The sequence below is a fragment of the Falco biarmicus genome, chromosome 5 (assembly GCF_023638135.1).
Source record: "Falco biarmicus isolate bFalBia1 chromosome 5, bFalBia1.pri, whole genome shotgun sequence".
Taxonomy (NCBI): Eukaryota; Metazoa; Chordata; class Aves; order Falconiformes; family Falconidae; genus Falco; species Falco biarmicus.
In genome coordinates this window covers 59,454,585-59,467,510 of record NC_079292.1, presented here as the reverse complement: position 1 = coordinate 59,467,510, position 12,926 = coordinate 59,454,585, and positions in this window count along the sequence as shown.

The following is a 12,926-nucleotide window of genomic DNA, read 5'->3' as shown; positions in this document are numbered from 1 at the left end:
CTTTTCAGATTGAACCAACTTTTTGGAATCATTTTGCCTCCAGAAACACAATGGGAAGCTCATGTTCAAGAGGTAGTTTTGCCCTAACAGTGATTTTCTTAGTGCCCAGTCCAGCAGTAGAGCTAGTGGGATAGTTTTAATAAGAATAATATTAAGAAATAATTAGAAAAATTGCATTAAGTGAAATAGCTTTTTGAAATTAACCATTTTAATAAAAGGATAAATATTGGTATTTTTAGTAAGGAAAATATTTTTTACTTTTTTACTACTTATTCATGTGAAAGCTTTCCCTAAACCACTCAGATATTGAATGGCTCTAAAACATTTTGCCTCATTAAAAATGGTTAAAGACCGGTTTCTATAAACCGAAACTTTAATATTTTAGATTTTTTTCAAGGCTGATTAGAAGGAGTTCTGTGAGAGCAAAATACCCTCTCATTGGTCTGTGTAGTTTTAGGATCTGCTGATTGTGTGACCTGCAGGTCATTGCACCCTAAATAGTTGTGGATAGTTACAGCTCACATCTGGCGATGAGATCAATCAATTCATGGTAGAGCTTTCCCACATTCAAAGGTAACCGTGGAATTTTCAGTTCATCCGGAGAAACGCACTGTTGTGGGCGCTCGGCACCTCTCTACACGTGGCCTTTGCTCCCAATTCAAACACAACTTTCATAAAGGGCCTTCTAAGACCCATTAGTCTTTATATTCATCCTGCTCCTGTGATGTGTGTTGTGGATTCGTGCACTTGATGAAAGAGATGGATCAGCTGCTAGAGAGCAGCAGCTTTATCGGGCATCCAGCATGAGTTTGCACCTCCTGGGAACAGAAGGTGTTGGCTGAAAGAGCTGGATAATGTGTGTGTGATTTGTCCTTTGTCAAGGTCACACCTGACTAACTGCCTCTGCAAGTATCCTGGGTATCAGTAATTTACAACATCCCCCTCTTCTCTGCAGATGAGTTTTTGTTCTTCCTTTGAAAGTCCTCTTGTCTGCTCGGAACTCTACGGAGAGAAAGTGAGTGAAGGGGCCTCATTATTTTAAATGGGGCTTGACAGAACCTAACAAAGAGCATAAAACAGAGCAATTTTCACAGGCAATCGCACCAAGGCACTTAAAGCAAGGCTGAGAACTCAATTACAGCCCATTACTGTCGGAGCTGTCTCTCGCTCTCTTGCTCTTTCCCTGTCCATTGGTTTCTGCAAGATGAACTCGGTGTTGGCAAAGGTCATTCACTTCAGCTGTAGCATTTTGGCTAGTGGCTCCCGTTAGGCACAGATCAGTGAAGATCCTAGTGTTTTCACAAATACAAGGGGGAAAACAATTCAAGAAAAGTGTGTTTTCCTCTTCTCTAATACTGCAAAATAGCAAGATCCAGTCAACTGCAAGGTAAAAAAGCAGCAGTGTCTTACATAGTGTTCTTGCAAAAGGTTATGACATGAGCCTGTGACACATGTGCGTACATACACACATATACCTCTCTAAACAATGCATGCACATATCCTGGTTGCACTTCTTCCTGGCCAAACTGTTTATCCAAGATCTCAGATGAATGATAAATATGTTACTATAACATTTTCCTAATTCTAGTGAAGAGCCAGCCAGGAGCAGATTCGAATCTTAACATAGGCTACAGCGGCTTAAAACCTGCCTGGTTTCTGCCTGCCCATGAACAGCTCTGCGTGGTCATCCAGACTCCATGCAATACTATGTGTAAGGCTGAGACACTGGCATGGCAGGGCTCCTGGACAGGGCTGCAGCAGAATGAATAACTGAGCCCCTTGTAGGCAACAGGTTAGCATCAAACAGCCACCTAACAGGCATTCCTGGATAGGAGAAACAGACACATTTCAATGTGTATTGAAATGGTTTTGAAAAAAAATGTTCTAGAAGAAGGTTGAGTTTGAAATGACAATCAAGAGGTAGCAGATCTAAGGTGAGTTGTACAACACAATCTACCTTTCCTGTATGTATTAATCACCGTTACACTTTTGTCCAGCATCCTGCCGAAAGGTGGCAGCTGAATTTGGAATAAAACTCAGCCATCCTAGGTTCCAGAGCAGCTTTTAAAGCAGAGAACATCGCTTCTGTTCTTGCCAGCTTCTGCCTCATTCATCGCCCATTCTGTGTACTGAACAAGACAAGAACCCTGGGGCAGGGGAAGCAATATACGCTTGTTCAGTACAATGTTGACATTTCCTCAGCTTTACAATTTGGCTTTGCAAAATTGTTATGTTGGCATTCTGGCACGTATTTTCCTTGGACTTGCACCCTGACTCCCACACCTAAACAGTCCCATGCGAACAAGTTACTTTCCTTCCCTGGGGGGGCTGGGTGCCAACACAAGCCTCTGTTGTTTCAGGTAATGGAGTAACTAATACTGCCAGTCGACTCTTGATGTCTATGTGAACTAAGTACAGCAGGGGAAGGTAACACACGGTTCACTGCTGTGGCCTAAAACTATTTGCTGGAAGGGCCAGGTCTCTGCACTGGAGGACTTCAGACCTCTTGATGCTGTTCCATATTTCTGATGGGTTAAAGTTTAGTGTTATGACACAGTCAAAAAACACGTTAAGAGTTTGTTTAGGTGAGTATAGAAACATGCACAACGTGTAGGTAATATGCAAAGACCATTTGGTAGCTACAAAGATTTTCTAGTGAGAATGTAAAAATTTGGATTTACATAATATACTGGATTTTGCAAGTCATAACAAAGAGCTTTTCGTTCTTCTCTAGCTCTCCCTAGTAAATGAATGTCATGTCTCTGGGAGTCTGCAGGCGTTAGAAGACTTTTTTAAAAAAAAATACATTAATGGACCTAATTCTTTAATACAAAACAAAGAAATAAAGGAATAGACTGTTTTCCCATACCACCAGGGTTGAAACACCTTTTGATGCAATTAGATAAATCATTGAGTATATTACTTTACATGGATAGAGTCTGGTAAAATTCTTTAAAAAATTAAAATGTAGACTTAGGATAGAAAACAGCACTTAACATTTAGCAATGAGCATTACTGCTCTTTCTGGCTGTTACATAATTACATTACTGTTACTACAAGGGCATTAGCACCTGCATCGTGTACCAGTTTTCCCGTTAACTTATTAAACTTCAGAATCAGCTATTAGTTCCTCTTTCAGTCTTCTCATTGTCTTTCCTAGAGATTCTAATAAATGCATTAAAAAAACTTGCCAGAGTTTCCTGAGCAAATAAGAGGTTTCCTGCAGCTCTTCAGATAAACGTGTTTGCATATAAGGGCTAAATGTTCCTGGAAAGACACTTAATAATTCCAGTGAGCAAGCACAATGCTCATTTTTCAAAGAGTCAGAAGAGTGAGGCTGAACTCTGACCGACTGTGTGAAAAGACCAAAGTGCTACCTGCGATGTGATTCTTGCACAGCTGCTGGCACACACTTGGTCCTTCCTCTTGCCTTTACTCCCAAAGCTGGCATGCCACAGAACAAAGCCCCTTGCCCAGCAGCTGCCTACATATTCCCAGGGTATGTCATATCAGAAGCCAAGATTCCAAGGAGGTGGGGGACAAAAAGCTCAAGGAAGAACATTTGTTTCAGAATCCTTTTCACTCTGCTCATTCAGAGGCTGCATAGTTTTGACTTTGTCATGCTGGTATATACCACCCCTAGGCTAACTCAATTTCTTCTCTTTTAGGTAGCTGCTGACGCCTACAAGCATTTTACAGTTCTGCAATCAGGTTTTGGCATGTTGGGTCCCAGTCACTGGGACTTTTTGTGCCATCAAACACATTGAAGGTTATTTTCATTCAGGACAATGTTTCTCCCTGGCTTTTGATGGGGTTGGAAGATGTCTGGCAGGACTTGGATGTTGTTGACATCTAAACAGGTTTAACAAAGAATCTGTATAGTCCTTTTCTATGATACCCGTCCCTTAAAACATGTATTGCTGCTACCAGCATTTTCAGAGCTCTGACAGAAAATCTGATTCTCCTGTTTCTTGCAGGATTTGTTTATTTTTATGTTCCCAGGGTAATGGCTATATTTTTGTAATGTTTGAAATAATAACTAGCGGAAGGGTACACAAGCATAAAGTGAGACCTCCAGGCCATGCCACAGTGTAACAAATGTCAGTATTTCTCTTGCTGCTTTGTTCTCCTTCTATTCCATTTTTTTCCTATGCATAACCTCTTTTTCTCCTCCATTTACTCCTGAACAATTCTGTTCCACTTCTGTGTCTCATTTCTAGTGACTTTTCCTTGTCCTGTGAAGCCTGGAGAATGATGGACTGAGGGGAACTGATGAGGAACTGGCCATCCCACCCATCTCCTTCCTATTCCTGCACATCCAACACCTTTTCTGTTGTTTACACAGGCTGGGTAGATGGGGAGTTTTCACAAAGTCTGTGGCCCCTGTCTAATCTCAGATGCTCCCTGCTCTGCAGTCAGCTGCTGGTGGGAAAGGAAGAGAAAAAATGAGGACAGGTGACCTCATGGCCTTCTTGGTGTGTGACTGTATCATGGTTTAACCCCAGCCAACAGCTAAGCACCACAAAGCTGTTTGCTCACTCCCCCCGTGGTGGGATGGGGGAGCAGACTGGAAGGGTAAAAATGACAAAACCCATGAGATGAGTAGAAGACAGTTTAATGGGTAAAGCAAAAGCCTCACACACAAGCAAAGCAAAACAAGGAATTAATTCACTGCTTCCCATGGGCAGGCAGGTGTTCAGCCATCTCCAGGAAAGCAGGGCTCCATCACATGTTAACAGTTACTTGCGAAGACAAATGCCAACACTCTGAACATCCCCCCTTCCTCCTTCTTCCCCCAGCTTTATATACAGAGCACGATGTTGTATGGTATGGAACACCTCTTTGGCTAGTTGGGGTCAGCTGTCCTGGCTGTGCCCCCTCCCAATTTCTTGTGCTCCTCCAGCCCTCTCGCTGGCAGGGTATGAGAAGCTGAGAAGCCCTTGACTTAGTATAAACATTACTTAGCAACAACTAAAAACTTCAGTGGGTTATCAACATTATTCTCTAACTAAATCCAAAATACATCATTGCACTAGCTACTGAAAAGATAATTATCCCAACTGAAACCAGGACAGACTGCCACTGGTGGAACTTATATGGTAAAACAGATTTTAGTCTGCTCTCCCATCTATATATCAATAACTCCTTCCCCTGAAATAATATTTTCTGTTTTTAAGCACTCTTCATCTTTCAAGCTCTAAATCAGATTGCTTCAGAAATCACACATTTGAAAGCCCAAAATCCGACCTTATTTTCATGTAGATGGATGAGAGTAACCAATAATTTCCATTCAAGCTTTATTTTACTTTTCATTGGAAACAATTAGAATCTTTAAGTTCAGGAAGAGCTACAGAAATGTATATTATGTAAGACTGCATCAGCAAGACAAACAGGTGATTTTTTTGATAGTCAGAACAAAAAGAAACTCAAGGAAAAAGGACATGCTTCTCTGTCTTTAATCTCAAAGACTCTATTGAATGTCTTCTCAGAGAACCCCAAGAAAACACTGCACTAGCATTTCTCTTATTTCCACCCCTGTTCCCCAGAGCTTTCTATACATTTTCCAATAACGATGAATACAGGAACTGAGGTAGACATATGAGACAGGACCACAGTTCTAATAAAAGTAGGATACACAGAAACTGTCTTTCCACTCAGAGAACATTTTTTTCTCTGAGACAAACTATGCCTCAAAAACTTCTCAGCATAAAGCCTCTTTCATAATTTTGAGTATCTTCATTCATTATACTGAGACCCTATACCATCACAGTCTCATCTAGAAGAATATGGCAGCCTGCAGATTTTAAAGCCGGCCATACTGCAGAACAGTTAATTTATTTCTCATTCCCCGGTAGCTTCACCAATTCCTGTGCACAGGTAACTGCAGTTATTCTTAAAGGAATAATAATCAGAGAAAAATCTTTCTTTAGGAGGTTCGTGAGGAGTTCCATATAGCAGGACATCTATGTTGTATGAGGATGACTTCTTCATCTGACCAAAAACTTTAGAATCCTACAGCAATTTTCATCACCAATTTATTAACAACCACTTGTCCGTTAAAGCGTACATACATTTCACCAACCTCAACTTTCCAGTTAACATGGTGACCACTACCAAATAAATTCATTTTACAACAGTCATGTTCAAAACCCCCAACACATCCACATATTCCTCCACAAACCAAGGAATGGTCAAGAACACCAGGTGAGAGTGACAAAAAGCATTAAAGAGCACCAGATTGCACTAGGTTATTGGAAAAGATAACCAGTGTTGTTGATTTTTAGGATTGTCAGGAATCCTACAATAGACGTTGAAATATATGAATTGCTACCTTTCTCAGCTGAAATGAAACCCATTCAAGTGAAGTTAAATGAGCACCCCACCCCACAGTACAGTGGATTCCCACAGAGCAGAAGGGCCCAGGTACAAATGGGAGGATGTTTCTAACAAAGCAGTCATTCCAAGTCTGATCACCAAAAAGTATTTGTACACTAACACTCACAACTCATGGACTCGCCAGATGTCCACTAGCAGTTTCTTTTCATTTTACTTCTTACTGAACTGTCTATTCCAAAATGTAGAACCTCCTTCCCTCTTCCTCCCATTTTGCTGGCAGACTCACAGCTCTCCCTTTTCCACATATACTACCCACTGTTTTCTCAATTTACAAAAGCAACATATCTAGATCAAATGAAAAGCAATTGTTTCTAGTCTATACTTCAGCTTGGACTTCAGTGCTCATCATGTCTAGCAAAAAGTCTGTGACAGAATTTTCTGTACAGAGTGGTAGTATTCTCTATCAGACAAACTGACAAGCTTCATTAAATTTTTTTGTTGAATTTTAGTTGGACTTGGAGCCTGTTTTAAGACAGTACATTTACAGACAAACAAACTGTGCTGGAATTCAGTAAGCATTACATAGCATCCAGCTGCATTTAATGGAGTCTCATGGGTGTGAGCAGGTCCATAACCTATTAATTAAAAATGGTGTAGCACAAAGGGACCTGAAAGTTTGCAATTTTACCTGATAGACAATTAAAACAAAGTGCTCGTGGCTTTGTTGCTTGCCTGTAGTGATAAAACAGAACAATCAGAAAACTCAATAAAAATCTATCAGTCTGTGTGGAAAGACACATGTTTTATGCAAGACTGGAAAATGCTAATCTATTTGTGAGCAGTGTTACAAATGTGCTTTTTCACGTTATGAATCCTTTGGTGGCAGAGCTACTTTAAGTGATTTAAGCCCTGCCAAAAGTTACTCCTTCACTTCCATCCATTCTGCTGCTTGTGTGGCCTTGGTCTAAAGATGTGGAAAATAATCTATTTAATGCATGCACACACACAAACACACAGAGAAAAACCTCTGTGATTTTACCCCAAAATTCCCCATCAGAGGTTGCTTTCTTTTCAACAAGATTATACCCACAGTTGCAATATGGAGTACAGCACTGCCAAGAGGCTGGTTAGCACCGAGAGAGCATTGCGGATGAGGGAGGAAGGGAAGAAGGTTGAGGGCAGAGAGATCTTAAGCGACCTCTCATGCTGAAGGCTGCCACATGGAACATTACTGTGAGTGATTCCAAAACATTTTCATTTACTAACTGATCCAAAAGTAACTATTGGAAACACCCAGATCCTTTGTACCTCTCTAGAGATAAGATTTGACTTGGTAAACCTTATCAAAGTGAGCTGACAATGTATAATGCTGTCCACTAGCAAACAGCCCATAACTTGGCACAGAATTTAGCCAAAATCTACCTAAACTGGAGTTTAAATTGCATGACAGTTTTAAAAATATGTATTTTACAATTTTTTTCCTCTTTGTTTTAATTGTGATCAGAAGTGTATGCACTTAAAAGAGAGAGGTTAGGATTAGCTATTTTGGCTTTCACTAAACCCAGAAGTGACTAGATGTCATTATAGACCCTGTTTTCATTCCAAGATATGTGGATCCCATTGCTGTAGATAACCATTGTAACTTTTAACTGCTCAGTCTTCAAATCTTTTAAATATGAGGCTGTCAGTCTGATTCTATGATCAGATCCTGGCTTTGATCAAGGCAGACTTGGGCCATTGTGATCACTACCCAAAAGACATACTTATTCTGCATACAGTATTTTTCTTATAGAATCCATTTCATATTGTGTGCCTGTGTTTCCATCAACTTTGTGGACATTTTGGAAAAATTATTTAATGTTTCTTAGTCTTCATCCCAGGCAGAATTTTTAGTGTGGAAACAGCAAGCAATTGAGCCTACTTTGCCTTTGGGCGTTCTGTCACAGAGCTGTTGAACTTGGGATCCATTCCTAATTGCCTGCCTAGGCCATTCACCTAAATCATATCAGAGATGATTTAATTATCCCTAAAAGCTTCCCTCAAGATGAAATTCTAACCTAGCTGTATATAACTCTCAATATAAAGCATGCCTAGATTTTTTTTTTGCTGTCCTTAAAATAACAAAGTTCTAAGAATGAGTTACACTGCAGAGACGGTTCTCACTCTTTTTTCATCCCAGCAAGCCAACGAGTACCACAGACCTGTGAAATTTTCTGCCCTATTATCCATTCCCTTTAGTGGTACAGAGCATTCCCCAGCCCAGCTTTCATACAAAGCATCCTTATTGCTGATAACTCCTGTGTATTAGCATGCAATTACCTGACTCATCATTGTTTTCTAAAGAATCAAGCTGAAAATTATTTTTACTCACTGAAGGTGCTAAGTATTTGTGAAAACAAAAACAAACAATAACATATATTTTGATGCAAAAAGTGTTCAGCTCAGAAGTGCGCTAAACAGCCGTACCACTTTTGCCACAGTCTAAGGTTTTAATACAGCTGCTTGCCTGTAGAATGCATCACAGTCTCTTATACTACTTAAAATGATATATTTTCTCCAGGGAACTTCAACTCATATGCAGAATATGAACTCCAAGCAACAAAACTCTCTTTCCCACAATGCATTTTTATGGTTATTGATGTATGGCAGCACCAAAAATGGTGTCTATTTAGACATAGATACAGATAGAGATTTATAGATATGTTTCTCTTTAAGGAGCTTTGTTTTTCTACAGAATCAGCTTTTTTCCAAATACAAATATTTGTGTGCACACATTTGTCAAGATATTAATCTTTGGAAAACAGTTTCAGTGGAAATTTTTCAAGCTGAATTTTGAATCAGTACTACCAAATACCTGCCTTTAGTCACCTCCACACTGTACGAAAGGTTTGCTCGTGGGGTCCCTTCTCTGATGCTCATTGTATAAGGCAAATTTAGGGTTAAGTGAAGCTTCTTCATGTGTTCTTCATGTGTTGTAAGATTGCCCTAAAACTAACATACAAATATGTTCCAGGGAGGAAGGAAACTATGGATCAAAACACTCTCTTACCAGCTTTTTTATCCCTATCCTTAACGTGCCTGACATACATACTTTCACTACTTGCTCAGGATTAGCTAAAAATAAAGGTGACGTTTGATACTGTTCATACCTTTTAAGATACGTAATATGTAGAATATTGCAAAAATGTTAAGAATGGTGTACCAAAGCTCTTTGAATAGCAGAGGACAGTGCCTCTCTCTTCTCCCAGATGAGCTATCAACTTGATGTTTGTTTCTAAATCTCAGCATGACCAGAATAGGTGAGATGAGTCACTGAACTTTTTGGCTGTTGAGTAGGGAGCAAGGATGGCTAGTTTAAAACAAGTGTATGGAAAGGACAGAAAGTATCTGCAGTCAGAAGGAGAGGAGAGGTTGATTTTTCCTACTGTCCTAGTCAAGTTATAGACACAAAGCAGCAAACAGTTCACTCTTAACTAGCCAAATCAGAAGCTGAATGGATGTTTGTAAAGTGGTAACTCTTTATACAGGAAAAACTGGGATGATACTCAACGCCTGGGGGTGATTTGGAAGGAGGTAGGATGGAGGCCTGTGGCTAGAATTCATGGAGGTGTCCTTCACTGGATACTACCTGGACACAAGCAGAAAATGTAGAATACAAAGCCTGTGTTTTCCGTCTGAGAGGAGTGAAAATGGGGACAGAAGAAAACTGATAAGTCTCCAGATCTATGCTGTAAAGGCAAGAGCAAGCTTCAGTCAAAGGCTGCTGCCTGAAGTGCTTTTGAGCTAGCTCTTCCAGAGCAGGGTCAGCAACCAGGACCGACGCTGTAGTTTTGAGAAGCTATAAAAACTTCAGCAGGATCTTTAAGGAGTATGTTTATGCAGAACCCCTGACAGGAGACTTCAGTGTGTTAACAAATTGAAGGAAAGCTAGCAAATTTGGATAATTTCATCCCTCGGGACCTGTTGAATCTGAACCCCGCCCCAGTGAGGCACCCTTGGCAAGCCCAGAGCTGCAGGATCCTCTGTAGGAGCTGGCACTGCCAGAGTCTTGGCTCTGGAGGGCTGTCCTTGCTGGCAAACACCAACCAGGCTCCTTCTAGATGGTAAGAAGAGAGACGGTCTGCAGCCTTGGACTGTTCCAGGCTGTCTCTTCCTCCACCAATTATATTTTTATAAAATTAATTTGCCTCCTATACAAATACAGCTTACTTTTAGCTTAGCCCTGCTTTTGCAGGTTTCTAAAAACAATTTTAAGTGAAGCTCTTACTGAATTATAATTGAGAGTGTCATTCCAGGACTTTTCTAGAAATTCTGGCAATAGCTCCAAAATTACTTTCCTTGATCTCGCTATTTTATCCACTTCTATTTTAACTCAATTTTTCACCTTTTTGGTCTCTTCTTTACCATCTTCATGTCTTGTGTTGCTCAGCACCATGTTCAAAAGAACAACATTGACCATAGACTTCTTATCCTCCTGTGTGGAAATAGAACACTTGAAGAGACAGGCTGTACTGGCCTATCTTTTTTTTTTATTTTTTGCTTTGTTTTATATTCCCCCCATTATCATTCACTCCTATTCCTTTTCTCGTTCTCTTCTGTAGTCCTACTCACCCTCCTCTTTTTCTTACTCCCTGTTTTCTGTTTCTGTGACAGGTTCCCCTACAGAGTGACTTCCTGCATATCACTTGAAATCAGGAGAATTCTGTTTTCTGTTATCGCTACAGCTTTGCACAACACGAGTTAATGTAGCATTGTGGTTTTGATGACATTGCCAAGGTTGAAAATGGCATTTCAATTCTAAATCACAGCCATTTATAACCTTCTCAAAAAAATATTACCTTTGGGGCTCAAATTTTTCATGTTTGGTCTCAGTTAAAGATTGAATTTGTTTTAGAAACTTCCATAAAAATCAATTCAGCTGTTTGGTTTTTTGGTGGGTTTTTTTTTTTCAAGGTTATCCAGTCAGGAGGAAGGAAAAGTGATTTTCACCACTTAAGGTATTTTTCATATGCTTTTCATGCCCAGTAATTCAAACCAACTTTATTTTGAAACATCACCCTTGAAAGTGAATGTACTCCTAAATGATGCATTACCTTGTTTGAAGAGATTTGGTTTGGAAATTACATAGTTATAAACATTAGAACACTGTGTGCTGAGCATGCACAAACCATTACGTCCCTTCTTTGATTTAGACCTCTACCCAATAGTGATTAATGTTCCCAGGCATGAATATTTGTTTGTGCACTCGTGAAAATCAGAGATAGGAAAGATCTATTACATCATCTAGTCCATCTTACCTCCAAAGGCTTGACACCCACACTCTATACTCGTACATGTGACCGAAGCTGAGAGTCACAGAAAGGTCCTTTCTTGAAAGTTCTCTGCAGAGCTTTAGTGGAACAAAGATAGTCATTTCAATTGTGAAGCACATCTTTTTGTTTGCACCTTGGCTTTGCCATGTAAAACATTTCCTAGAACTTCCTGATATTCATTTCAGGAAACAGTAAAATATGTACTCAACAGGATGGACTATTTCCCAGTCTAGCCTTAGGCAATGGGACTTCTTTCACCTGCTCTGCAACTTTGAACAACCTGAAGATCTCATTGTCAGGAATATTCTCTTGCTGCGCCTGTTGTATTGTCAAGATCTTCAAGCTATGGCAATAGCCAAGTCATGACCGCTTATGTCACCGTAAACAGTACCCCTCTCTCTCCATTATTTGCTTCTTATTATGAATACATACATTCTATTACACCACTGACAATTCACTTCCGTTTAGACAATCTAGTTTTGCCTAGCTTCATTCATCTTTGTCCATAAGCCTGTTCATCAAGTCATTCAGTTACATTACATGACCCTTAGCACTCATTGCTCTCATCCCTAGCTCTCATATTATCTAAGCATAAATAACTTCTATTGCTTTTAGTTGCTACCCTTCATATTTGGCAATAAGGGTGGTGGGTGGTTTTTTGTTGGGTTTTTTTGGGGTTTTTTTGTTGTTGTTGGGGTTTTTTGTATAGGGGTGCCAGGAATGGAAAACAGTTCTCATTAATACCTAACAACATCCCATGGCAGGTCTGTTCTAGAAAAACATTTCAGCTGGTTAGGAAAAAGGAGGTATTTTTCCTGTAAAAAAAAAAAAAAAAAAAAAAGGTTCATAATTTATCTTTGCTTTTGACTAAAACTGTGGAATATTTCTGTGGCATTAAAAAGAAATAAGCAAAAGAAACAGGAAATAATCCACAGAAAAAGCTTAACATCACTGATAAATATTTTGGACTGGGACATTTCAGACTGTCAGATATGTTTTTAGGGCAGACTAGCTAATACACTTACATAACAGAATTTTAAAACTACATTTGTAACTGTGCAGGAAAAAAAAGAGGATGTATACAATTGTGTTACCATACTGCAGTTAGTCCATCATTCCTGGGAAGAATTACTGTGACCCAATGACACATTTGAAGGGAAGTATCAAAAGAGACAGAATATTTCTTCTTAACTCCCTGACACGTTCCTTCTGGAAAAGCATATGCAATTTAAAAAATAACAAACTTTATGAAAATGATAATTTGTTTTAGGGCCTCCA